The 26000-nt window shown below is 45.7% G+C and overlaps 1 protein-coding gene and 1 long non-coding RNA gene across 4 annotated transcripts in view; one reads left to right on the plus strand and one right to left on the minus strand.

Annotated features, from left to right (window-relative positions):
- The window catches only part of HNF4A (hepatocyte nuclear factor 4 alpha), a 62822-nt gene that overhangs the window by 10363 nt on the left and 26459 nt on the right, over positions 1 to 26000 (plus strand). The window lies entirely within an intron of this gene.
- Positions 513 to 16899, minus strand: LOC309373193. Of its 3 annotated transcripts, XR_014169817.1 has the most exons (5): positions 16726 to 16899; positions 9187 to 9272; positions 8109 to 8172; positions 1865 to 2067; positions 513 to 1001 (listed from the first exon to the last, which is right to left on the minus strand). It is a non-coding gene; the product is annotated as an uncharacterized lncRNA (long non-coding RNA). The 3 variants fall into 3 exon arrangements; XR_014169815.1 differs by lacking the exon at positions 9187 to 9272 and having other exon boundaries at positions 8113 to 8172; XR_014169816.1 differs by lacking the exon at positions 9187 to 9272.

Below are 26000 nucleotides of genomic sequence, written 5' to 3' on the forward strand. Positions count from 1 at the left end.
CTTTTGGCTCACTGCTGCTGCTGACCTTGCTTCTCTCCCGGGATTTTGCCATCCTGATGTTCCATGTCCTGGGTCTAATAAAGCCTCTGTTTCTTCCATTGATCAGTTATCATTGGTTGAATGCCTAGAATGAGTAACCATTTCATACTCTGAAGGAAAATGTACCTTTCACCCACCTTCCGCCCAGAAAACCTGAGGTTGGGGATTGGGTGTGTCACACAGTAGGTAACCTCCAAGGAATTGGGAGGATGGAGGAGCAGAGGCAGAGCACAAGGCAGCCAAACATTTGGCTTCCTGGAGTGGCGTGGATACACACCACTTAGCTCAGCCAATGTCAACAAGAGACCTGAGCGAATAAGGCAAAACCAAACAGATTGACACTCCTCAGAACAAGAGTCATAAAACCTGCGCAAACCTGAACAAGTGGCACAACAGCCTTTTTATACTGTCCAAATCAATAACTAGACCTCGCTAAGAGTGTTTGCCGACACATAAATGACACCCGCCACAGATTGGTTCACCGGGTTTATGGCTCAAAGCCCCAAGCTCCTAATGGAGACTGTCGGCTGGGGCCTACCAGCCTCCTTCCTCCCAAGACTGACTCCATGTGCATTTGCTAATCAGTCACCAGCTTCTGCTTACAGTCTTTGGAAAATTATAGCTCCACGGCAAGAGATTTGTGAGCACGTGTCATGTCTGAGTGCCTTGCATGTCTCGCTGGGTGTAGCTGCAATCTCTTCCCGCAGCAAATATACTCCATGGCAGTGGTTGTCAGTTGGAATACACTTTGAAAAGGCAAGGCCAATTAAAGAGGAGGAATGATGTCCCATAGAATCGTGGAATTGCAGAGTTGGAAGGGAACACGAGGGTCATCTAGTCCAGCTCCCTGCAATGCAGGAATCTTTTGCCCGACGTGGAACTCGAACCCATGACCCTGAGGTGAATAGTCTCATGGTCCGTAAATCCCCTTTCTTCCTTGGTCCGTTTTCAAAACTGCTTTCCTGAATTGGGATGCAGAGGATGTAAGAGAAAATGGCAGTTTGGAGCTATTCAGTGATGTGTGGAGAGGGAAAACCAAAATTCTTTACCAAGAAAAGCCCATCTCTGTGATCTAAATGAGGTGTTCAGCTTATTTGTGGGTTGTTGTTTTTGTGTGTGTGTTTGCATAATTGATTTTACTTCTGCTGGCTGGGGGAAGAAATCTTTGCAGAGCAGTAAACCTCCAATAGGGATGCGGGTGGCGCTGTGGGTTAAACCACAGAGCCTAGGACTTGCCGATCAGAAGTTTGGCGGTTCGAATCCCCATGACGGGGTGAGCTCCCGTTGTTCAGGCCCAGCTCCTGCCAACCTAGCAGTTCGAAAGCACAGCAAAGGGCAAGTAGATAAATAGGTACCGCTCCGGCGGGAAGGTAAACGGCATTTCCGTGTGCTGCTCTGGTTCGTCAGAAGCTGCTTAGTCATGCTGGCCACATGACCCAGAAGCTGTACGCTGGCTCCCTCGGCCAATAAAGTGAGATGAGCACCACAACCCCAGAGTCGGTCACGACTGGACCTAATGATCATGGGTCCCTTTACCTTTTAAACCTCCAATATCCATTGGGACTCCAGACTAATGGACAGGTTTTTATTATGAATGTTTCGTAATGTGTTGAACACTGCCCTGAGATCTTTAGACAAAGGCCATAATAATAATAATAATAATAATAATAATAATAATAATAATAATAATAATAATAATAATAATGGTAGTCTCACCAGGTTAAGTTCAGGTCAAACCTGAACTTCTCCTTTCTTGGTGAACAGGGGGCAGTGTGTCCCCTTCTGCTAACATGGGAACATGCAGCCCTTCTGCAGTCTTCCTTACCTGGGTTGTGCAGTGGTTCCTGCAGAGCAGCACCAATGATGGAGCCATCCAGCGCTATCTTCCACTTCTCTGCTGGCAGCAAAGTTGGCAGGGCAGGTGGGGCTCCCGCAGGAGCACTCTCTTTTCAGCTTCCACCTCATGAGGCAACTACCTCACCCTGCCTCATAGCTGGGACTGGCTTTGTTGGTGACGGCATTGATTCTCTTGAGCGTTTGAGAGTCATAACAGCAGACGGTACTCCAAGAGAGAGAGAGACATCACAACTGTAAAAAAATATATATATACAGGAAAAAGCAGTCACCTGTGTAAGAAAAGACATTATTCCCAGTGTGTTTTGAGAGAGTTATATCTGCTCACCTTTTCAGTTTTGGAGATCATTTAAGATTAAGGCAAGTAGAACTGCTCTAACCTATTTCAAAATCCATGTGTCACTATCAAGCAGTTGACAGCATTTGGCCCGGTTTACGTGTAACGTAAATCCAAACCATAGCTTAATGTGAAGGAGCAAACATGTGGGTTCCCAGAGAGGAAATAACGGTTGTTTTGCTCCTCTCTGGTGGCTCTGCTGCTGTGCTGCACTGTGTGAAGCCATGGTTTGGCATCTGAACCCGGGTTTGTGGTTTAACTCTCGCCAGACAAACCACAAGCCATAAACAAGGCGTGTCTTATCGCTTATAGCAGGGGTTGGCAAGGTTTACCTTGCCTGGACCAGTTCACTCCAGTGGAGATCCCTCAGTGAGCGAGATTGCGCGCACCCGCGATTTCCGGCGTCTGCGGAAGTGAGTCCCCGTGCCACGCTGCGCCAGTTTAGTGCAGCATGTGGGGGACTTGCTGAGTGGGTGGCTTGGTTTGGGGGCGGCTTGTGGGCCAGTTAAACGACCCCTGTGGGCTGCTTGTGGCCCATGGGCTTTAGGTTGCCCACCCCTGGCTTATAGTTTGTGGTTTGTTTGAGAGAGCCAAGTTCAGACAACACGCTAAGCCAAAGCATGGCTGAGTTCAGTGCAGAAGTAGAATGACCAGAGGAGGAGTAAAGCAGTCACAATCTCCACTGTGGGAGCCTGAACATTCGCTGAGCCATGCTTTGGCTAAGCGTTACATGTGAAAAAGGGCACTGGCAGCTTCCTGCGTTCACAGAAAAAAACTAAACTTAATTAACAGCAGTACTGAATGTGTTGTACCAGTCTGTAGCCAAAGAATTGGCTGGCCATTTAAAATTTATATGTAAAATTCAGCACCACTCAATGACTTTTTAGATTCTTTACTGTCTGGGGGCTCTTTGCTATCCTCCCCATGGCCCACAAATAATCTCCCCAGGCAAAACTGGCATTCCCTTTCCTTCCTCAAAATGGACAATGAATATTCCAACAGATTGTTTCCTGAGCACTTTAAATACTTGTGAACATTCCATGACATCACAGCAGCTCAAGGCGAGTGTAAGAGGCTTTACGGTTGCAAATTCATGGCTACTTTATAACACTAATAAGTAGGACTTGACAGCAGCTTGTTTATGCTTTTTGTGCATGGGCATCCAGTGGAAAAAACCACACACTTATAACACGCATGCTATTAAGGATTTACTTTTAAAAAACCTGCTATGTTCGCCATAAAAATGTGAGCAACAAGCAGGAAAGACTCAGAACTATATTGAGTCTCACATGCTTGCAGACCATCTTCGCACCTGACATATCTGTGCATATTTTGTACATCCCTGAGTTTATTATAAGAGGCAACTGTGGGGTGGCTCTGTATTGTACCTGCAGTTTGAAGTCGCCTTTCATGGAAAAGGGAAAGTTACTTGGATTCAATGACTTGTCACTAGGGGGCGATGAGAAGTCAACAAAAGGAAGCTGAGAGAGGAACCCTAGCAGCTACTTTTTAGTAGCATTTAACTTAAAACATATTCCTGCCAATAGGCACGTTAAATGAATATTTGCATACATTTGGCAAGGACCATGCCTACTAATATCCATGGATTTCTGCACTCCTTATTTATTAAAATGTCTATCCCATCTTTCTGCAACAGTAAAACATAAAATCACAATACAATAAAGCACACTCATGGGTAACTGCAAAATAGTAACTCTAATATTAAAAATGTAATTGCATTTGCATAGTTACATAGCTCATACTGGAATAAGAAGAGTTTTCTGCCTGCAATTCTAAATGTTAACTCAGAAGGAAGCCACGTTGTGTTCAGCGGGATTTACCTCTTTGTACGTGAGTTGAGTATGTTTAATAGGGCTTACTCCTGGATGCAGGTGACGCTATGGGTTAAACCACAGAGCCTAGGACTTGCCGATCAGAAGGTCGGCAGTTCAAATCCCCGCGACGGGGTGAGCTCCCGTTGCTCAGTCCCTGCTCCTGCCAACCTAACGTTCGAAAGCACGTCAAAGTGCAAGTAGATAAATAGGTACCACTCCGGCGGGGAGGTAAACGGCGTTTCTGTACGCTGCTCTGGTTCACCAGAAGTGGCTTAGTCATGATGGCCACATGACCTGGATGCTGTATGCCGCTCCCTCGGCCAATAAAGCAAGATGAGTGCCGCAACCCCAGAGTCGGTCACGACTGGACCTAATGGTCAGGGGGCCCTTTACCTTTACTCCTGGGTAAGTGTGCAAAGCATTGCAGCCTTACAGTAAAATCCTATGCATGCCTACTGGGAAGTAAGTCCCATTTAGTGCAATGTGGCTTCATGGAATGTGCATATATCTACCTGGGAGCAGCCCCACTGAATTCAGTGAGACTTACTGTTGAATAGGGATTTAAAGAACTGTGGTGTTGGGCTGCTGTCATAGACCCATATACCTGCTGGGAGCATGCCCCATTAAACTCAATTGGATTGACTTTTGACTAGGTGCGCATAAGTTTGCACTGTTGGTGTCTTCAGTCGAATAATTCCTTTTTCACACCTTCTGGAGTATCAATTCATCCCCTTGCACAGAAGCCACATTTTATTGATTTCCAAATCATTACACTCCAACAGCGTTCAATTCTCCTTTCTGCAGACTGCAGCTTGCTTGTGCAAAAAGAGGGTTCATAGAATCAAGAAATTGTAGAGTTGGAAGGGACCCCATAGGTCATCTAGTCCAACCCCCTGCAATGCAGGAATAGCAACTAAACTAAAGCATCCATGGCTGATGGCCATCCAGCCTTTGCTTAAAAACTTCCATGGCACCCCCACCTGCATGTACACCTGCAAGGAAGTGTTTGGCTTGGGTGGCATATCTCCATCTCCATGCCAGCAGAAAGCTTTCCAGTAAGCGAGAAAGGAACTGCCTTATCTGCTCTCGGTATTGTTGTATATCATCAAAAACTGGAAGTGCTGATGCCCGAGAGACGCAAGTCAAATTCTTCCCCTTGTCAAAAAGCATTTGGGATGGGAAACTAGGAACAATAATATACAGTGTGGTTGCAGTGGGCCCTGGGAAACCTTACGGATGTGGATTTGAAATAAGCCCAACCCTTAAAAGACACACCAGTTAAGCCATTTTCACAACAGAGCATCCTTTTGCATCAGTGCAATTCAGCTGCACAGTCTAGCTCCCTCACCTGCAACTCATTCTGCCAGCATGTGAGAAGCCTTTATGTGCAAACAACAGAGTGGCTTTGCACACCTACTGAACATGCAAACAGCAGTATCAGACCTTCCAAGTGTTCCTATTTTCTAGTCCCAGATTTACAGAAGCCATCCTGGTTTCTGATTTGATCCCAGAACATCCCACTTTTCCTTAAAGGTAAAGGGACCCCTGACCATTAGGTCCAGTTATGACCGACTCTGGGGTTGCGGCGCTCATCTCGCTTTATTGGCCGAGGGAGCCAGCGTAGAGCTTCCGGGTCATGTGGCCAGCATGACTAAGCCGCTTCTGGCGAACCAGAGCAGCGCACGGAAACGTCATTTACCTTCCCGCCGGAGCAGTACCTATTTATCTACTTGCACTTTGACGGGCTTTTGAACTGCTAGGTTGGCAGGAGCAGGGACTAAGCAACAGGAGCTCACCCCGTCACGGGGATTTGAACCACTGACCTTCTGATCAGCTAGTCCTAGGCTCTGTGGTTTAACCCACAGCGCCACCCACATCCCTTCACTTTTCCTTAGGATGTCCCTATTGTCATTGGAGAAAGGTTGGAGGGTATGGAGTTATGCAACCCCTGAGCCAAGCAGATAAGTAACTATACAACCTTTAGAAGACATCTGGAGGCAGCCCTGTATAGGGAAGTTGTTGTTTTTTTAAAAAAAAAAGTTTAATGTTTTAGCATGTTTTTTTATATATTGGAAACTGCCCAGAGTGGCTGGAGCAACCCAGCCAGATGGGTGGGGTATAAATAATAAACTTCTTGGTTTTATTGAATAGGACATCCCTATTTTCATCAGAGAAATGTTGGAAGGTATGTAAATATAACTGGCCACATCCACTCCAGACATTTAAATCACATGCCTCCCCCTGCAAGAATCCCGGGAACTGAAGTTTACCTCTCACAGAGCTAACCTTCCCAGCACCCTTAACAGACCCAAATTCGTTGGGAGAAACCCTATGCTTTAAACGTTTGGTGTGGATGTTCTCTGAGATAAAGTGCTGCAGACATGCTATGTATTTATTACATTTAAACTCTTTGACTCCACACGAATCACATGCAGACGCGAGTGCATATTCAGCAGCAGCCACTTTGGAAACGTGGTCTGTTCAGCACAGGATGGTCATGGGACATGGCCACAGTAGCACAGCTCTTGGGGCTACCTTACGAAACCTGTTCCAGCACTCAGCAGCACTCCTTAAACTCCACAGCATGAACTCCTGCCTCCAATCAAATCTCATTGTGACTGGCATTAAGGGGATTATCTTAGCCCTGCAGCCCACACTCCAGCTGGCTTCTCTTTTGCTTAGTCAGACAGAACATGGCTCCCTGCTCAGAACCCCTATGCTGCTTGCTGGGCAGAAGTCCCTCTCGGGGTGTGAGGCTCCTCTAGCTCTCTCTTTCTCTCTTTGGAGAACCATCAGGTCCATCTGGAACATGAATGGCTATGATTTCCTTCAGGAAACACCAGGTACTGGGTCCTACTAGGACTTTAATTTTGACCATCAGCCTGTTTGGGGATGAAAAAGTATTACTGGGTGTTTTTCCCTCCTTCAAGTGTTGCCAGAGTTTAACCAAGCAAATTGCGCAAATGGTTGCCTGAAGTTGTACATCTAACTTCCGTGCGTGTCACTGAAAGGCTCCCAGAATCTGAAATGTGAAAGTAAAATCTTGATTGGTTAGAATGTATCTTTCAGTTTAAAATTTCATTCTCCACCCACATCAGCAACATTCACACATGCCCCCAAATATTTAGTGCATGGGAATGTTTTGCATTTTAATGCTACATGTGGAAACACCCGGAGGGGTTCCCTCTCAAAGCCCCCTCCCCATAGGAGAAAACAGCACCCAGATTCATTGTTTTTTCAAACATGTTAACAGCTTTAAACTTATCAAAGAAGAGTCAAGCCTGGTGCTTTTTTTTTTGTGAGGATTAGTACTCTTGAGTTTTCAAACCTGATTAGCAGGAAGTTTTCTTTGCTCCTTTATTGTCCGGTAATTTCTGGGCAAACATTCTCTGAAGCCAACATATCACAATAACCCATTTGGCCTTCAGATTCTTCTAGATGTTTGAGGTTCCTGGAACTGTGGAGAAGCTACTCACCCATTTTGTCTCTATCTCCCAGAACCCCCTTCGAACTGCTCACTGAAACAAGCATCTTCTCTTTGCCCTAAAGCTATCATTGCTTGTATAATGGATGTGACTGAATTCTCAGCTTTTAGAAAGTTTCAATTGAGTGGGACGAGAACCCAAACCACATGGGAGTAGATCTAAACTTACCTCTTCTGTAAGAGGTATTCCCATGGCAGCAGCTTTTGTGCAAGGCTGCTGAGAGGCTTCATGAGTGAGTCCTCAGGGCAAACGTGTTATCCACCCATGCACCCCAAATATTGCAAATTTAGAACCAGAGCCTTCATTTAAATAACAAAAAAAACCCTATGTAGCTGTCTCTTTAAATGAATTTCCTTTCCATGGTCCGATTCCATGACATATCTCTTGCTGATGCCTTCCTGCTCTTTAGTGCTTTTGGCATAGCGTACAATCCAAAAATACAGGGCACATCCCTAGAAAGATCAGGTAATCCTTTGCTCTTATGACTCAGGATCCAAATTCTGTGGCCTACATCGGCTGCGCATCCCGTAACAATCTGGTAATAATTTCCTTTCGTACCTACAGAGTGTAAGGATTTCATTCTAGCACATCATCCTCAGAATGAATCATGTGCTGGCATGCCCTAAGGGAAGAGAAACACATTTAGAATATCCATATGGTATAGTTGCTTCAGGCTACATATTTAAATAATCTCTTATGTTTCATTCCTGCAGTTTGAAAACAGAGACCCCAGGGGTAATAAGTCTAGCTGAACCTAAACCTCTGCCTGTTGTGCTAGTGTTCCAAGTAGAATAACAGAATTGCAGAGTTGTAAGGGACCCTGAGGATCATTTAGTCCAACCCGCTGCAATGCAGAAATATATAGCTGTCCCTTACGGGGACTGAACCTACAACTTTGGCATTATCAGCACCATTGAATCAGCTCTAATTGAATTTGAGATGCTCTACTACTGAGCAACAGCAATTCCCTGAGGGTAGAGGGAGCCACTACGACGGCATGACTGCTTCCCACACTGTTTAGAAGCTCCGGAACACCATGAGGGAGTCGGTTTCCTATGGGAATGGTGCTCCAGTTTTTGGAGTTGCACTTTCCACATGATCCAGAGGTTTTGATGGCACCCTAGTTGTACAGGAAGGGACTGTGCTGATGTTGTAGCTACCACACTGCTGAGTAATGTCAGGGAAGGCTGTGTAAGAGATGCCAAGTAATAGTGACTATTCTCATGCAAGAAGAAGGAGAAACACTGGAGATCTCTGGACAGTTCACACTAGGCTTCCCCCCCCCCCGCCAGATCACGTCAAACACATGCTAGGTTTATGCCCCGCCAACGTTCTCCCTCCCGCAATTAACTTACCCAATATCATCCGCCCTCAGCATGTTTTCAATAAACCAACTTTGGGGACACCAGTTCTGGGAGTTAATCATTGCTGCGTTTATCAGTTGATGATTGATTTATAAAGGTTCATGGCTTCAGCTTGCCACTATATTCCAATTTGTTGAAATGCTTGGTTGACTTAAATTATGCACTTTATGGTTGTAATATAATTTAATTATTTTATGGCAGAACGGGGCATTAACTAAGGATGGTTTCTGGGAGAACCAAGTGGTGAATGATCAAAATACTATGCTACTAACATGCTCTTTCATTCAAGATGGCTCAGCAGCTTTGGGTTACGTGGGCTTTTTCCCCCCTGCAAGTTGTTTGGATAGCTCATTCACACCTGTGTGATTACCGGTAGTTAGAAGAGGTAGAAGGTTTTAATCTACCATCCCGGCCTCCATGCAACCCTGGAAAGAAAACCGGAAAAATAAGTAGATTAAACAACTTCACAGCATATGCCAATGCTTCAGAGGAAGGGGCTGTCTTCAGTGAAATAAACATATAATTATTTCGGCCTTCACTATTCTTCCACATTGGAGGTTAATGATGGTTGAAGTCCCGCAGGCTTACTTCGGCCCAGGGCTAACAATTTCATAGAGTTCCAAAATGATTTGTAATCACACTGGCCCTTTTACAGATGCATTGCAGTTAGTGAGGGGAGACTCCTGCCCACGGCCCACAATTTGGCTCCTGTCAGATTTGGATTGGAAATAAGCCACGGCCATTTCCCCCCAAACCGGGAAGCATCGTTTTGTTCTTGTTTATACAGAAATTTTCTATTGACAAAGGGTTCTGTTGAAATGCATTGGGGATTGTATCAGTCTGTGGAGCTGCCTTTTTTGTGGGGTATATTGGGTGTTTTTTGGGTGCCTGTACTTGATCCTCTGTTTTTCTGTGGCCTAACCTACACTATATCTGTCCACACTCCATGACCCCTCAAATCCCCTTCCTCTTTTCCCCTACCAAAACTTTATTGGGTGGATAGGCTAAGAGAGGAATGAATTGCTTGGATGAAATATCTGAACACAGGGATTTCAACATTGGCCTTCTGTCCCTGGAAATAAAGGTTTGGGTGACATTAGCTGCAATCAGCCTGGCAGTTTCACTTTTTCAGTGGGGGGGGGGGACCAGGAGTATTATTATTTACGTGCCACCAGAGAATATTTAAATCTTCTTGTAACTGAGCAAGAAGGTAGCCATATCAAAGATACTGTAATTTTTGCTCTATAAGACTCACTTTTTCCCTCCTAAAAAGTAAGGGGAAATGTGTGTGCGTCTTATGGAGTGAATGCAGGCTGCACAGCTATCCCAGAAGCCAGAACAGCAAGAGGGATCACTGCTTGTTCTGGCTTCTGAGATTCAGAATATTTTTTTCCCTTGTTTTCCTCCTCCAAAAACTAGGTGCGTCTTGTAGTCTGGTGCGTCTTATAGGGCGAAAAATACGGTACTTCTGTAATCGTTATTACAAAATTCTGTAATGGAGCATTAATAAGCTGTTTGAAAGGCAGTGTTGAAAAGGTGTATCCATTGTAAAAGATGGTTTGCTACTCAGCTTGTTCACAATGACCACCTTATCTCATGGTAAACCAGGGATAGCCAATGTGGACCACAACTTCCATCAGCCCCAGGTAGCATGGCCAAGGATTTGAGATTCATCTTATTAGATCTCTGTCCTGCCCTTCTTCCCAGGGGTCCTGGGCAGTACAAAGGAGACCAGGCAACATCCCAGGACGGGATGATGGGGGTTCAATTCCAAAATATGTGGAAGGCACCATGTTGGCTACCCCGGTGCAAGAGCTGCTTCCCCAGTGGGGGGAAGTAATAGCAGCAGTAATCTCCTAGCAGCAGCATTGCTGCTGATTACTGGGAGAGGGGGCACCAAGGAGGCAGTGAGGTTGGGGGCTCTTCAATGCTCTGGCGGAGCCAATCTGGAACTCCTGCCAGTGGAACCCCAACTTTGCTGCCGCCTCACTCCTGCTGAGAAATGACAGCAATGCTACTGCTGCTGCCAGGAGGCTATTGCTGTAAGCTCAGCCCCACTAGGTGAGCTTCTCCTGCCCTGCAGTAAACCATAGTTGATGGTTTCCCATAGAACCAAGGATGGCTCCCACTTTGTTCACCTCCCTCTAAGCAGCATGAACAATGCCCCACTCCTGAATACCGTTATGACTAAACCATGGGTTGTGGTTTGTTTCGCTGCAAGCAAACCATGATGCAAAGCCAACGTTTCATCTTGGCTTCCTGATCATGGTTTGTCTGAGTAAAGCAAACTACAATCTCTGGTTCAGACGAAATGCTAAGTCATCAGTTGTGGTTTGCTGCTCCTGCTGGCTAAAGGCGAGGAGATCAGAAGCCATCTGCATTTCCAGCTTTTTTTCCAGCTGGAAATCACTGGAATTCAGTTCCAGCAGCTCTCAGGTGGGGCCATTGCCATTATAAGAGAACAAGGGAGGTGTTCATGGTGAGTTCCGGCACCTCTTTTTCTAGAAAACAGCACTGTGCATTTCCAGGATAAACCATTAAGAATTAACAATGGCTTACAGTGATGTGTGAATGGGGCCTATATTTTTCAAGGTTGACACTTCCCGTTCTTTCTCCTTTCTCAGGTAGTGTTTGTTTATTTCTGGGCCTTTGATTACGTCCAGCACTTTGAGGATGTTTTAGTTCCCCTTCGTAGGCTGATTCTGATAATGTAATGAACAGCCAAAAAGGGCATCTTTTGTGTGTTTATACGAACTTCCAAACAGAACAGTTCAAGAAAGAAAGGATTCAGATGAGATTTATAAAAGGCCTATAAATCAAATTTTATGGGGAAGGCTGTATATTTGGTGGCAGAATTCAGGTTCTCCACACATGGCTTTCAGCTAAAATCTAAAATTACTCTTGGTCTTTCTGTGCATGAATTTTTTTTTTAGTTATAACTAATGGCAGCTGAGCATTATGGTCTCTAATGAAAAAACCAGACTGTCATCAAAATGAGAGAACTATTTACAGAAACCCAGACCCTGCAGACATTATTACTGTTATTAATATTTCAATTTGCATTGTGCTCTGAAGGAGCCCAGAGAAGTCATTATCAGTATTTTAGAAAACGAGGATGAAATCACAAGTTGGCAACCCTACTTTCAGCAAACAGTGATGGTCAAAGAGGCATAAAACTGGTTTAAGTTTGCAATGCCGTTGTAACCTCTGCAAGAAACAGTGCTAAGGTCATTGTGGTAGCACTGACACTTCCTTGGTCACCTGCTTATAAGAGATGCAAACACCACATCTCTTCAGGTAAACAGGAATCTCCTAGAAAGAATTGGTCTAGACAGCCAAGGCTAGATCAGCAGATAATGCACAGGAACTCAACACTGGAACAAACAACTATGTCAGAGGATAGTGACCAGTCATATGACCTGAAGGGTGGGGGGTGGGGAATCACTATCACACAAGGAGTCAGTGCTCCATTCCCGAATACGCTGCCCGGGCCAATTACCAAACTGATTAATTGGTTCAGTGTGGTCTCTCTCCTTACCACAACACCATTTTCATCTATTTGAAGAAGATGGGTGATGTTTAATTTAATTTACCCAAGGATTTTCATTTATTCAAGCCTTAATACAACTGAGGCAAGAGCTGGCGTGTAATGTAATGGCTAAGAGGCTGAGCTACAAATCGGGAAGCGTCAGATTCAAATCTCTCATTTGCAATGAACTCACTATGCTATGCCCTCCAAGCGGGACACCCCAAATTTATAAAAGCTGCCCTAGCAGCTTTTAATTCCAATCCGGGGATGTCCTGTTTTGGCTCCTGTCCTCTGGCCACGCCAGAACGCAGGGCCAAAAGACAGGTGGTTTTTGGTTCCACACTGTGGCACGAGTCAGTGAGTTAACACTGAAAAAAGCGGGCGGGGGGGGGGGAATAAACTTGCCCCTGCTACTTTTCTTCCTCCTTCTGCTGCGGCACTTCTGGAAGCTGGGGCCAGCAGCAGAGACGGCGGCTGTGTCTTCCCCTAGGCTGTGCGGACCAGCACAGCATCTCCTGAGGCGGCAACGGTGAAGGCCAGAGGACAATGATAGTAGGGGGGAAGTGGGTGAGCGACAGTGTTGGGGGGTTGCCCCAATTTTCCCTCTTGAAATGTTGCGGGGAGGGGATATGCTATGCAGCCTTCATCAAGCCGGTCTCTCTCACCTCCATCTAAAATGCAGGGTGATAACAGAATGATGCACCTTCCACTTGGTGCTGGCAAAACTGTCACCTGCATTGGGCTGCCATACGCCCAGGTTTTTCTGGACGTTACTGGGATTTCAAAGGTGGAATTGATGGTGCTTTGTCCTGGAACTTAGGCAAGTCAACTTTTGGAGTGTCCTGGTTTTTACTTTTTGAAATACGGCAACCCTACCCCTGCAGAAGCAGGGTGGAAGTCTTCATTCATCAACTGACAACCCAAGAGTTTGATCCTGTTGGGAGCTGCTTTCCCAGCATGTTCCCTGTGTGGAACAAAGTGGCGAATTAGGTCCCTCCCTCCACCCCGTGAGTCGATAATGACAGGTGAGCCCTACCTATCAATCACCTGATGTCATCAGTGTGGGTGGCGAGAGAAAGCTCTGGTCCACCAAGCCAAACAGGCTCCTCACTCCTGCCTTATAGGGTTGCTGTAGTTATTTTATATTATATTATTGTAGTTAGGGACGCGGGTGGCGCTGTGGGTTAAACCACAGAGCCTAGGACTTGCCAATCGTAAGGTCGGCGGTTCAAATCCCCGCGACGGGGTGAGCTCCTGTTGCTCGGTCCCTGCTCCTGCCAACCTAGCAGTTCAAAGGCACGTCAAAGTGCAAGTAGATAAATAGGTACTGCTCTGGCGGGAAGGTAAACAGCGTTTCGGTGTGCTGCTCTGGTTCGCCAGAAGCAGCTTAGTCATGCTGGCCACATGACCTGGAAGCTGTACGCCGGCTCCCTCGGCCAATAAAGCGAGATGAGCACCGCAACCCCAGAGTCGGCCACAACTGGACCTAATGGTCAGGGGTCCCTTTACCTTTACCTAGTTATTGTAGTTAGATGATGCATGTGGCCATGCCTTAAGCTTCCAAAATATTTGTCTTCCTCAAGTAGAGAGTTCTTTTGGATGAAATGAGCATCGTAGATTTACCATGTCTTTTGTAATATTTATCACCATAAAAACAGAGCAGGTAGAGTGCAAACAGACATCTAAAGAACAAATAGAACAAATGCTAATTTTGCATCAGAATCCCAGCTAGAAACAGCATGGAAGCCCCCATAGCCGACACACTCAGTAACAGATGGTTTTGTGAGCTAGCAATGCTCACTTTACATCCTGACAGTTGAGTCGCTGCTTAGTGGGAGGTCAGCATAGTGAAAACACACCAGCAGGAGCGCTCCGTTTGCGCCACACTGAACTCGCCACTCTCCCTCCTGCTAAGCAGCAGCAACTCAGCTGTCGGGGCTGACTGTGAATAGTGATTTCATCCTTCCCATAGAAAATGACCGTATGAGTAAAGTATGGTGATTTTGCTGTTTGTGTACATAGTCAAATGGCTATGCAAATCCAATTCCACGTCAGGATAATTGACTGTGGATTCCCCACAAGTTTCCAGCAACCAACTAATGTCCCATGTATCAGAAATGCATTTACACTTAAATATTTCCTTACTTTTTCGAGTTGACCTTGCATTGAAATGGAGTATAGAAGGGGAGGGGATTCCATCTCATGGCTGCCAGCTGTTTTCTTTTTTTTATCTAGCAGGGCTGCTCTTCAACAACTACATGACAAGCACAACATTTACTTGGTGAAGCTTTTTTCTAACAGGGTTCCTCCAGATGACCTACTGAGTGAGCATTCAATCCTGATTTGCTTGCACAAAGCTTATGCAGTGGTTAGATTATGTCCGGTCTTTCTTGAGCATTTATTCTGATTTGTTTGTTTTCAGGGAAGTTATTTGACAATGAATATGCATCCTGACTTATTAATCATTGATTCCCCCCTCCCAATTTTTTCAGTGCATATCCCCATCATTTATTTCCATCATTTATTTCTAAGGGGATTTGTTGCACTAGGGCGACAGATGGAATCTACTTGAATTGTGCAAACCTAAATTGCCGGGTATTCATTTCACTCCCCCCTGCAAAATGCTGACAGCCTGGAGGCAACCCTGCAGTGAAAGGGAAAGCTTTGCTTGCTGATTTCCTGCTTGTCATGCAGTTGTTTTAGTCACAGGAGCCCTGCTAGATAAAAAGTTGGTAGCCTTGCTTGTTTCTGATAGAGGAAGGTCTATGCAGGAAATGCATTGGCAGGGTGTGTGGGGTGTGTGTGTGCAGGGGTGCCAACTTTAATAAAACTGGGGGAGGGCAGGTAAGCTCCGCCCCACATAATCGATCGCATAACGTGGCACGCACACACCATTTAAATGGCAATACCCATCAAATTTGGGGACTCCCGGACCCCTCAAATATTTTGGGGGTGCAAAGGGACCTCCTGTGTGTGCTCTCTGATTTTAGGCACATCAATAGAACAGATTCCCGAGTTCTTGGTTCAGCTTTGGGAGTACTAATCCAGAACATCACCAGGAAAGGTGGACCTATATTTTCTACATGCATTTTCACTAGCATTTGGAAGCCAGGCATAAAAATTGTAGAGGAGTCTACACTGGCCTTGCAGTGGCTCCTATCTGTAAGACAAGCCAAAGATATTTTGCTGCCGGGAACAAAACAGGAAGTGTCATAGTCATGGTGCATGTCACCCAAGGCTAATCAAGTTGTTTTAGCACCCTGGGAGTAAAAATGCAATAAAGTGAATCCAACAACTAACGATTTGCTGCCCTTTCATAACACTGAAGAGCAGCTGCCTGAGGTGAGTGAACTTGTTCTGCTGGGCTGGCGCTGCTTGTCTGTCATGTGAAAAACCAGTGCGGTTGAAGCCTCTGTTTGCCTGAACTGTTTGCCCGGGTTCTGCACCAGTTGCATACCTGACCCCTTTCTGAGCTGCAGCATGGATGTACCTATATCTGCTGCTTTTTCCTTTTCTTCCAGTTGGCTAGTAATCCATAAATGTGCTTCATCCTTCTGATTCAGCTGAATTCCACAGGGGTGGTTATTAACACGTGGGGGAAGGGGGGGAACTGCTCTGTAATCATTTAAGACATGAATTCAGGCAAAAGGCAAACGGGATTTGATGGTGTGGAAAGAAGATCCCTGTTTACTAATGTCTGACAAAATACAAGCCTTTGCGGGCTTTATCTGCTTCATTTGGAAACAGCCGGAGAGCAAATATATACTCAGGTCATGGAAAAGGGGCAGGAACAAAATATTGACTTTAGAGGGGTGGGAATAATCATTCTTTTTAAAAACTTTGGAAAACTTAGGTGCCTAGATCCAAAGCAAGATCTTGCACAAGGGCTCAGAATTCAGCCTGGCAGCTTTGTGTGCCATTTCTTGCAGTTGTTAGCAAGTCATGCAGTAAACTATTCTCTGTTAATTTTTTAATGCAAGATAAACAGGCCGAGAAATGATTAGCACAAAAGTAAGTTTGAACTAATCTGGGGAGAATCAGAAGGGATGAGAGCGAGAAAGCTGTTCTGGAGAGTTATCTGTTAACTACATCAAATGTCTCCAACTGGAGTTCCTTCCTTCCTATCTCTTTGGCTTTCAGTAGCCAAACCCTTCTACATTGTTTTCCTTTTTTAATCTTAACCAGTGGCCCAAAATGAATACTTCAAGCACAATAGACGCTTTCGGCTCTTTCCTTTGAATTAGAGGCTTTTTGGAACTACAGGCGACAAGGATCTTCCTACCTGGTTGGTTACTGGTGATCAGAAGGTTATCCTCTTCCATAGCCACAAAAAATGGGCCCCCAGATCCACTCTTCAAAGGTGCACAGCTGCTCAGGCATGAATAGCTGGTTCTCAAACCTTTCCTGCAGCTCCAAGCACTGAATGTCAGAGCCTGGGGAGAAGCATAACTAGGTAGTTGCTTGGAATGGAGTTTGGTCAGTGGTCGGAGATCTATATTCTCAGATAGATAGGACTTTGTCCACAAACTGGAATTTGAAATTTCAAAGGGGGTGTGTGTGTGTGAAAAAGCAGAAGGGACGGTTTGAGATGATTGTGCTGGCGTGATTCTTGTAACTCAGGTACTCCTGCCCAAACTGGCTTACCACATGGGATAGTAAACAGAAGACTGAATAGCCTCAAATAGGCAGCTTTTGCACATGTACACTTAAACATTCATCTCTGCAGAAGCAAGAGAAAATCCAAATGATTTTAAATGCAAGGAAGGCCTCTTTATGGAACATCAGGAGTGACACGAACTTCTCCCAAATGCCTCTGAAGCAGACTCCAACACCCACCTTAGTGAAAAGGGTCAGTTCTCCCACTTTCACATTGCCCATGTAGTTTGCATGGCAAGACTTCCATTAGAAATGGGTTAGCCAACGTGGCATCCTCGAGAAGTTATTGGACTCCAGTCAGTCCTAGCCAGCATAGCTAATGGTCAGGGAGGATGGAAGGTGTAGTCTAACAACATCTAGAGGGCACCAAGTTGGCTACCCCTGCATTAGAACATTAAAAGATCCCTGCTGGGTCAAACCAAAGGTCTATGTAATGCAATATTCCTGCTTTCCATAATGGTGAACCAAGTGCCTCAAAGAAGCCCACAAAGCAGAAGTACAAAGACCCCATTCAGTGCTGATGTTGCTCCACAACAGCTGGATATTCAGTGGCAGCATACAGAAGTTCTGTACAGACATTGCCATGGCTCATAGTCATTGGTAGAACTTTCCTCCATGAATTTGTCTTGCCCCTTTTAAAGTGTTGGTGGTAGACAGCTTTAAATACTGCATTTTAAAAGCAAGTGAAATGCTTCTTTCTTCTCCCAAGGACGCTTCCTGTGTCCCCCACCCCCAGTTGGGTGACCTGCCATTTCCTATCAGTTAAAAACTGTGTCTGGAAACTCCATACAGTGGTTCCTCAGGTTAAGAACTTAATTCGTTCCAGAAGTCTGTTCTTAACCTGAAACTGTTCTTAACCTGAAGCACCACTTTAGCTAATGGGGCCTCCTGCTGCCGCAGCGCCGCTGGAGCACGATTTCTGTTCTCATCCTGAAGCAAAGTTCTTAACCCGAGGTAATATTTCTAGGTTAGCGGAGTCTGTAACCTGAAGCATATGTAACTTGAGGTACCACTGTATATGGTAGTTAAAATTTCAAAATCTTGAGGAGAGCGCAGGGCCTCCGGAAACAGCTTTGCTCACTGTCTTCCTACTGAATTGTGAACTTCTTCCGAGGTCACATTCACGCCATACATTTAAAGCACACGACTTCCCCTAAGAACCCTGGGAACTGTAGTTTACTACCACCAGAACCACAGCACTCTTAACAAGCTGCAGTTCCCAAGATTCTTTCTGGGAGGTGACCTAAGCCATGTTCCTGTCCTGTCTCTATTTGGTACCAGAACTTGTAATGTCACTGCACACACCACAACTAAACACAGGCAAGGCTATAGATCAGCAGCCATTTACCCACTCTGTAGAAATGCATTGTTCACATTTCCATCTAGATCAGAGACAATGCATGTCTCCCGTGTTGTTATTGTTTTGAGTGGAGAACAAAGGTACAGCTATGTGCTCCCTTCCATAGTATGGGAGCAGAGGATCATGTTCCTGCATCAAACTGCCTCATAGTGCTGAGAAAAGTTAACTGGTTGGTGCCCCGCTGCACCTGGTAGTGTGGAAGGCAGGGAGACCAACAGTAGGTGGTGTCAGAGCCAACCAGTTCTAGTTTTGTCTCCCTCCCTGCTGAGCTCTACAAGAGCAACAACTAAGGAAGGGGAAGCTGGCAGGCTTTGCCCCCCAATGGACTGGTTCTAAGTAAGAAGGTGGATGGGTTGGGGGGTCACTGAGGACAATATGAGGTTGGTGGACACTGTGCCCCCCTCCCACTAATCCAGCAGCCTCCACTTCTGGAAAGTTGCCTGTTCCCTGGAAGCTAGGCTGAAAACACTAGCAATAATACATCTGAGTCATCAGCACTAAAGGAGAAAGGCTAAATATGGCCCTTTGGCAATTTCCAGGTATTTAATCGTTCTGTTCCCCTTAAGAAACGCCCCACCCCGATACCCTTGTGCATACACTTCTTTCGTTTGCTATTTCTAGCATCCTTAATCCTTCCGGAGCTGGTTCCCGCAGACCTTGTAGGGGTGAAGAAGCTATTTTTGCTTTCCTTCGTAAGGAGTTTATTTGAGCAAAAGGCTTGTTTTGCTGAACGGAGCAAAATAGGCCGGAGGTTTACGATATTGTACTAGACACTACGGCAAATCCTGCACATATTTAACTTGATGTCTGTACGCGTTTATCTAATCATAGGGATCACTCTATCCGAGCCCAGATTGAGGTGGAAGATCCCTCAATGGGGCTGCTAAAGCTCTTTCTCCACTTCCCTGACCATCTTGTACTCCATTGTTCCTTTCTAGCAAGCAAATGAATTATTGGCTTAGCAGGCTCCTAGCTGAAGGGGAAATAACCTGGCCGTGTTATTTCAAGGAGCAACCTTTATGTCCTTGATAGTCACCCACCAGATGCCATCACCAACAGAGAGGCAGAAGTCATGATTTGTGCAACCATGGTGCGCTGCAATTGCACCAACCACAGTGGCCAGGTGGTCCAGGTCAGGGGGCCTTCTAGCAGTTCTCTCACTGAGTGAAGTGAGGTTACAAGGAACCAGGCAGAGGGCCTTCTCGGTATTAGCGCCTGCCTGTGGAACGCCCTCCCACCAGATGTCAAAGAGATAAACCTTTAGAATACAGTGGTACCTCGGGTTAAGAACTTAATTCATTCCAGAGGTCCGCTGTTAGCCTGAAACTGTTCTTAACCTGAAGCACCACTTTAGCTAATGGAGCCTCCCGCTGCTGCTGTGCCACCGTCGCACGACTTCTGTTCTCAACCTGAAGCAGAGGTACTATTAACCCGAGGTACTATTTCTGGGTTAGCGGAAAGTGTCTGTAACCTGAAGCGTCTGTAACCCGAGGTACCACTGTACATCTGAAGGCAGTCCTGTATAGGGAAGTTTTTAATGCTCGATGTTTTGTGGTGTTTTTATATTTTTCTGGAAGCCCCCCAGAGTGGCTGGGGCAACCCAGTCAGATGGGTGGCATATAAATAATAAAGTTGTTGTTGTTGTTGTGAACTTCTAGAGACAGTATATGCCCCTGAATATCAGCACCTGGAGAGAAGGAAAGGAGCCCTAGCCTTAGTCTGATCCAGCAAGGCTCTTATCTTCTCAGTGAGGTCACATGGATGGGTGGAACACACGAACACAGGAACTTCCTAACTGTGCAATAGTCTTGCATACTCATTAAGTGCACATAGAGTGCGTGGTATTAAAATGATCCATGTAAATAGCCATCGGAAAGCATTGGTTTGTTCCAAATGACCTGCATTCTCAGGGGCCATGCAGTGCTATTCTGTTTAATTCCCCCCACGAGGAAGATAGTAATTCTTAACCAGGCCTCTCAGTATTGCTGCTTTTAGTTTAGGAACTACATTCAAGAAATATGTGACCGTGGTAAGAGTGTAGCTTATGTTTGTGCTTTGTGTGTGGTTCCCATGGGCAGTCTGCGCTCCATTGTTTGTTTGTTTACTTTGCTGGCGTATTCTGCAACATGCCATTGTCACAATAGTAGTGCATTCGTGGTGGATTTATACTAGACCGTCAACACATCATTCTGCTTTATTGGTGGTTTTGTGATGCTCCCCCAATGATCAAGGGAGTGCAGTGACTCCCTTATGAAGACAGGTTGCAGTGTTTGGGACATTTTCATTTGGAGAAAAGGCAAGGTGACATGACAGAACTTTATAAAAGTTTGTGTGGCATGGAGAAACTGGACGTGGGGAAGCTTTTTCCTCCCTCTCTCATAACACTAGAACTCAAGGGCATCCAACAGAGATGAATGTTAGAAGATTCAGGACAGGGAAAAGAAAGCACTTTTCCAGGTAGTGCATATACAATGGAACTCAGTTCCCCAGGACACAGTGATGATGGCCACATCCTGGATGGCTTTAAAAGAAGCTGAGACAAATTCATGGAGGAGAGGGCTATTTATGGCTGCGCTCTGCCTCATCCACAGTTGGGGAAAGCAATGCTTTCGAAAACCAGCTGCCGAAAACCACAGGAGCAGAGAGTGCTCTTGTGCTTGAATCTTGCTCACTGGTTCCCCACAGGCATCTGGTTGGCCACTGTGAGAATAGGATGCTGGACTAGATTGGTCTGATCCAGCAGGCTCTTCTTATGTTCTTAATGTTTCTGCATTGTTGCTGTCTGGAGGGGCACTCTTTTCACTATGGCCCAACGAAAATGTGGGGGGCGGATAATAACAGAACATTTGTGTGAAGTTATGGAACATGCACTGGTTGGAAACCAAGCTGCTTATCCCTTGTGGTACTTTTGTGCATAAACAGTGTTGAAAGTAGGTTTGCCTAGAACAGGGGTAAAGGTAAAGGGACCCCTGACCATTAGGTCCAGTCGTGACCGACTCTGGGGTTGCGGCGTTCATCTCACTTTATTGGCCGAGCTTCTGGGTCATGTGGCCAGCATGACTATGCAGCTTCTAGCGAACCAGAGCAGCACACGGAAACGCCGTTTACCTTCCCGCCAGAGCGGTACCTATTTATCTACTTGCACTTTGACGTGCTTTCAAACTGCTAGGTTGGCAGGAGCAGGGACCAAGCAACATGAGCTCACCCCGTCGCGGGGATTTGAACCGCGACCTTCTGATCGGCAAGTCCTAGCCTCTGTGGTTTAACCCACAGTGCCACCCGTGTCCCTTAGAACAGGGGTAGTCAACCTTTTTATACCTACCGCCCACTAATGCACCTTTCTGGATGGTAAAATTTCCTTACCGCCCACCAGTGCTTGATGGAAGGAGGATTCAGCTTGCGCCTTACAACTCCCTACCACCCACCTAGATTCCTGAAACGCCCACTAGGGGGGGTAGGGACCAGGTTGACAACCCCTGGCCTAGAACCTTCCAAATGGCACTATGAGCAGAAGTATTCTTGAATGCCCAATAAAAAGGATGTCTGGGTGTGGGAGGACCCTCACCTTGAATCATAGGCTTCCTGTTCTCATTGAAAACCATGAGCTACTTCATCCAGCCCATGGTTTGGATCCAGATTACGTTAGTTGTCCATAGTTCTCACTGAAATCAACAGGACCTAAGTCTTGATTAACCTGTCCCATCGATCTCAGTTGTGGCTAACTGAAAGCAACTCACTTAGTTTGTTTGCATCCAATATATCACTACACACAAGTGCTATGCAAACACATTTTCTTCAAATGGTGAGACGTGTTCAGGGTTCGAAGGCTACCTAGGCTTGGTTTCCTTTGGCCACATGACCCAGAAACTGTACGCCGGCTCCCTCAGCCAGTAAAGTGAGATGAGTGCCCAGAGTCATCCGCGACTGGACCTAACAGTCAGGGGTCCTTTACCTTTTTACTGGAGAGCCACTGGCATGTTGTGTTACCTTATTGGCCCAAATATAAGCCACACTCCCCCCCCCCAATTCAGACCCTGAAAAGTTAAAGTGCGGCTTAATGTGTATTCGAGACCTTATGCTACTGGAAAAGCGGCACAGCTCCCACCCCCCCACCCTGGAAGCAGCCTGGGTATTGTCTTTTTTTCTTTTACCCTTCAATTGTAAAGGGGCAATTTATTTGCAGGTGCGGCTTATATTCGGGCCAATACGATATATGGTTTACTTACACATAGATAGAGGTTGAGAATAGGTAGAGGTTTGCAGCATAATGTCTCAGACCTGACCCCATCAGATTTCTAGGTGGGGCTTTGTTCCCTAAATATGTGTCACGGTCCCAGACCAACCAACTTGTATTTCAAACAGATGTAGGTGGTAGAATCTCTCCATTTAGTATATGGCTGCTTTTTCAGATTCTTTCACTGCCCCCTCCCCAATCTCAGGGCCACTGCCACTTGTCCTGCCATGTTATTCATTTGAGTCGGTGTCAGTAACTGGGGGGCTGTTAGGTTGGAGAATACCCCTTGGGAAACCAGATTTATCCAAGGATTTAAATCAGTGGCTGGTTTACCTAGCAAAGAGTTGCTGAAAACTAGTTCAGGGTCATTAATTTATTCCATGGAAACTAAATCATAAAAATGGTTGCAAAAAAATAAACAAAACTGCCATAATCATTAATTATTACTGGCTTTTCAGTGCAATTCAGCTGATGCTGTTAAACAATAAATTGATTTACAGTTATTAATCTGTGGTGGTTACACAACAGAATTTCCAGTGGGTCATAAAAGTCCTCCCCAGTTGAGGCCACTGAAAACCAACTCACTGCATATAATGATATCTCTCCAAGCTTGAGATGAAAACAAGTAGCAGAGAAAGGGCAATTAATTTTGGGGTTCCCTCCATACTTGCTAATCAGAAACTTGTGCACAAGGCCAGTCAGCTGTGCGAAGAAACTGTGAATGCCTTTAATGGGACTTTGGATAGCTCTAACTAAAATATATGTACTGTACTTTTCCATCTATAAGATGCCCCCATGTATAAGACGCTTCCTATTTTGGGGGACTGAAATTTAGGAAAATAAGGGGTGATGGAAAATAGTACTGTATTTTTTGCCCTATAGGATGCACTTCCCCCCCTCCAAAAATGAAGGGGAAATGTGTGTGCGTCCTATGGGGTGAATGCAGGCTTTCGTTGAAGCCTGGAGAGCGAGAGGGGTCGGTGCGCTTCTCCCCAGCGCCAGCCCCACAAGCTTGGGGGACAGCGGGGAGGCGCAACGCCGCCATCCCGCTGTTCCCCGACCTGGTTTGGAGGCTGGCGCTGGGAGAAGCATGCTTCTCCCCAGCTCCAGCCCCACAAGCTCAGGGGACAGATATCCGCAAGCCTGGGGAGACCAGCGCAACTTCCCGCCGGGCTCCCTAGGCTTGCGGATAGCAGCCTGTTCTGGGGGCTGGGGTAGGGGGAAGCTCGGGCATCCCCCGCCCCAGCCCCGCGCCTGGGGGGGAAATAAATTCCCCCCCAAAAAAACAACTAGGTGCGTCCTATGGGCCGGTGCGCCCTATGGGGCAAAAAATACGGTAAGTTGAGCTTTTTTGTGGAGGATTGCTCAGTTGTTGAGCTTTGGGGGGGGGGTATTACCGAGGGTTGCTGAGCTTTTTTTAGGGTGGGGAATGCCGAAAATCGCTCACCCGCACACATGGCAAAATCTGTCTCCCATCTGTCCCCTTGTCAGCCCGACCAATTGCCGCAGCGTCGGCCAATCAACACCACTCATTGACGCCGCAACCAATAACACACACAATAGTTGCTGACAGCCGCAGCAGCAACCAATCAAACGTCCACCCTATGCACTACCCATGTATAAGACAGCCCCCACTTTTTTGAATTATTTTTAAGGAAACAAACCTTGTCTTATACATGGGAATGTACGGTAGATTGATTTGAGTGGTGAAGACTCTGAGAGAAATTTTATTTATTTAAAATCATTTATATACCACTTAATTATTATTTTTTGGGTTAGGACAACATCTCTACATTGTGTACTGTCTAAAAAACAAACAATATGATAGGAATTTAACGTAGTGCAAAGGAGATTGCTCTGTCAGTGCAAGAGGAATCCTGTTGCACTAGTGGAGGTCCTAGTGGCATCAGTTAGTTAAATCCAGCCCATAATAATTAAAATATTTAAAAAGCACAACTAAAACAGAAAAACAGTATAAAAACACATAAAAGCAAATAAAGCATAAATATAGACGATCCAAACATGTAAAACAGGGTCTCGTCTTATGAGTCTGAGAAAGAACATGTACAAATCTAGTAGTTGTTGATTCTGCCCCAAATGCAGGAATAAGCATTTGAATGTCAAATCAATGATGCATAAGCAGCATAATATCCACAAACATTAAATGGGGCATAAAGGCATACCCGCCAACATTTCTCCAATGAAAATAGGGACATCCCATTCCATAAGGATAATATTACTATTTATACCCCACACATCTTACAGGGTTGTCCCAGCCACTCTGGGCGGCTTCCAACATATATAAAAACATAATAAAACATTAAACATTAAAAAAACAACCTACCCTATACAGGTTTAGCTTCAGATGGCTCAGGGGTTGGATGACATTATACCCGCCAACATTTTTTCAATGAAAACAGGGACATCCTAAGGAAAAGCGGGACATTCCGGAATCAAATCAGAAACCAGGACGACTTCTCTAAAACAGGGACTTCTCTCTAAAACAGGGACACTTGGAGGGTCTGTAAAGGCTACTTTGGGTACAATTGCAGAAGAGGTCATGGTTTGATAGTGATCAAGCCAAATAGCCAAAGGTCTTATTCATTTGCTTTTCACAATCAATGCAGTGATTATGCTTCTGAAGTGAGCAATGGTGCAGATAGGTAATATTACAGAACAATTATTTGCATCCAGATCGTCCTAGTCCAATACCGCACTGCGTGGGCTTTCTAGTTTCTTTTGGCATAACCTGCCCCCACCCCAATATTCAAAACCTGTGTTTCCCTGCATGATAGAAAACACATGTTCGTATGTAGACAACTCAACTTCTGTGCATATTTATTGGAATCTGAATCGGCTGTTGATAGGTTGGAGTAAAAGTGCAGGTGTCTGCACTGTACCTGCCAAGGCTATTAGCAGTCAGGTTGAGGAGGGTGGATAGAATTTCAATCAGGAAAATGGCACAGGGGGGAGGGCTAAGCAGAGCCCCCTCCCCAGCACTGCTGCTCCAAGCCTCTCACAGGAGCTTCCAAGCTTCTAAAAAAGACATTGAGCAATCCGATCGTAGATTTTGAGTGTCACATGCCATTTGGCCCCAATGCTAAACAGTACCTGTGGGAGGGGACCACAAGGAAGATCTTACTTGTCGAAGCGAAGTATCATCACATGATGGAATATGGAGAGAGCCCACTTTGACATTTCAGGGCTCGCTTGGCCCTGAAAGATGTGTGGTAAAAAAATGCCATGGGGTGGGAGTTGTTTACAGTGAAGTCACAGCCTGTAAAACATCGTTTTATAGGGAAGTAAA

Source organism: Podarcis melisellensis (genome assembly GCF_964234715.1).
Source record: "Podarcis melisellensis genome assembly, chromosome: 6".
Classification (NCBI taxonomy): Eukaryota; Metazoa; Chordata; class Lepidosauria; order Squamata; family Lacertidae; genus Podarcis; species Podarcis melisellensis.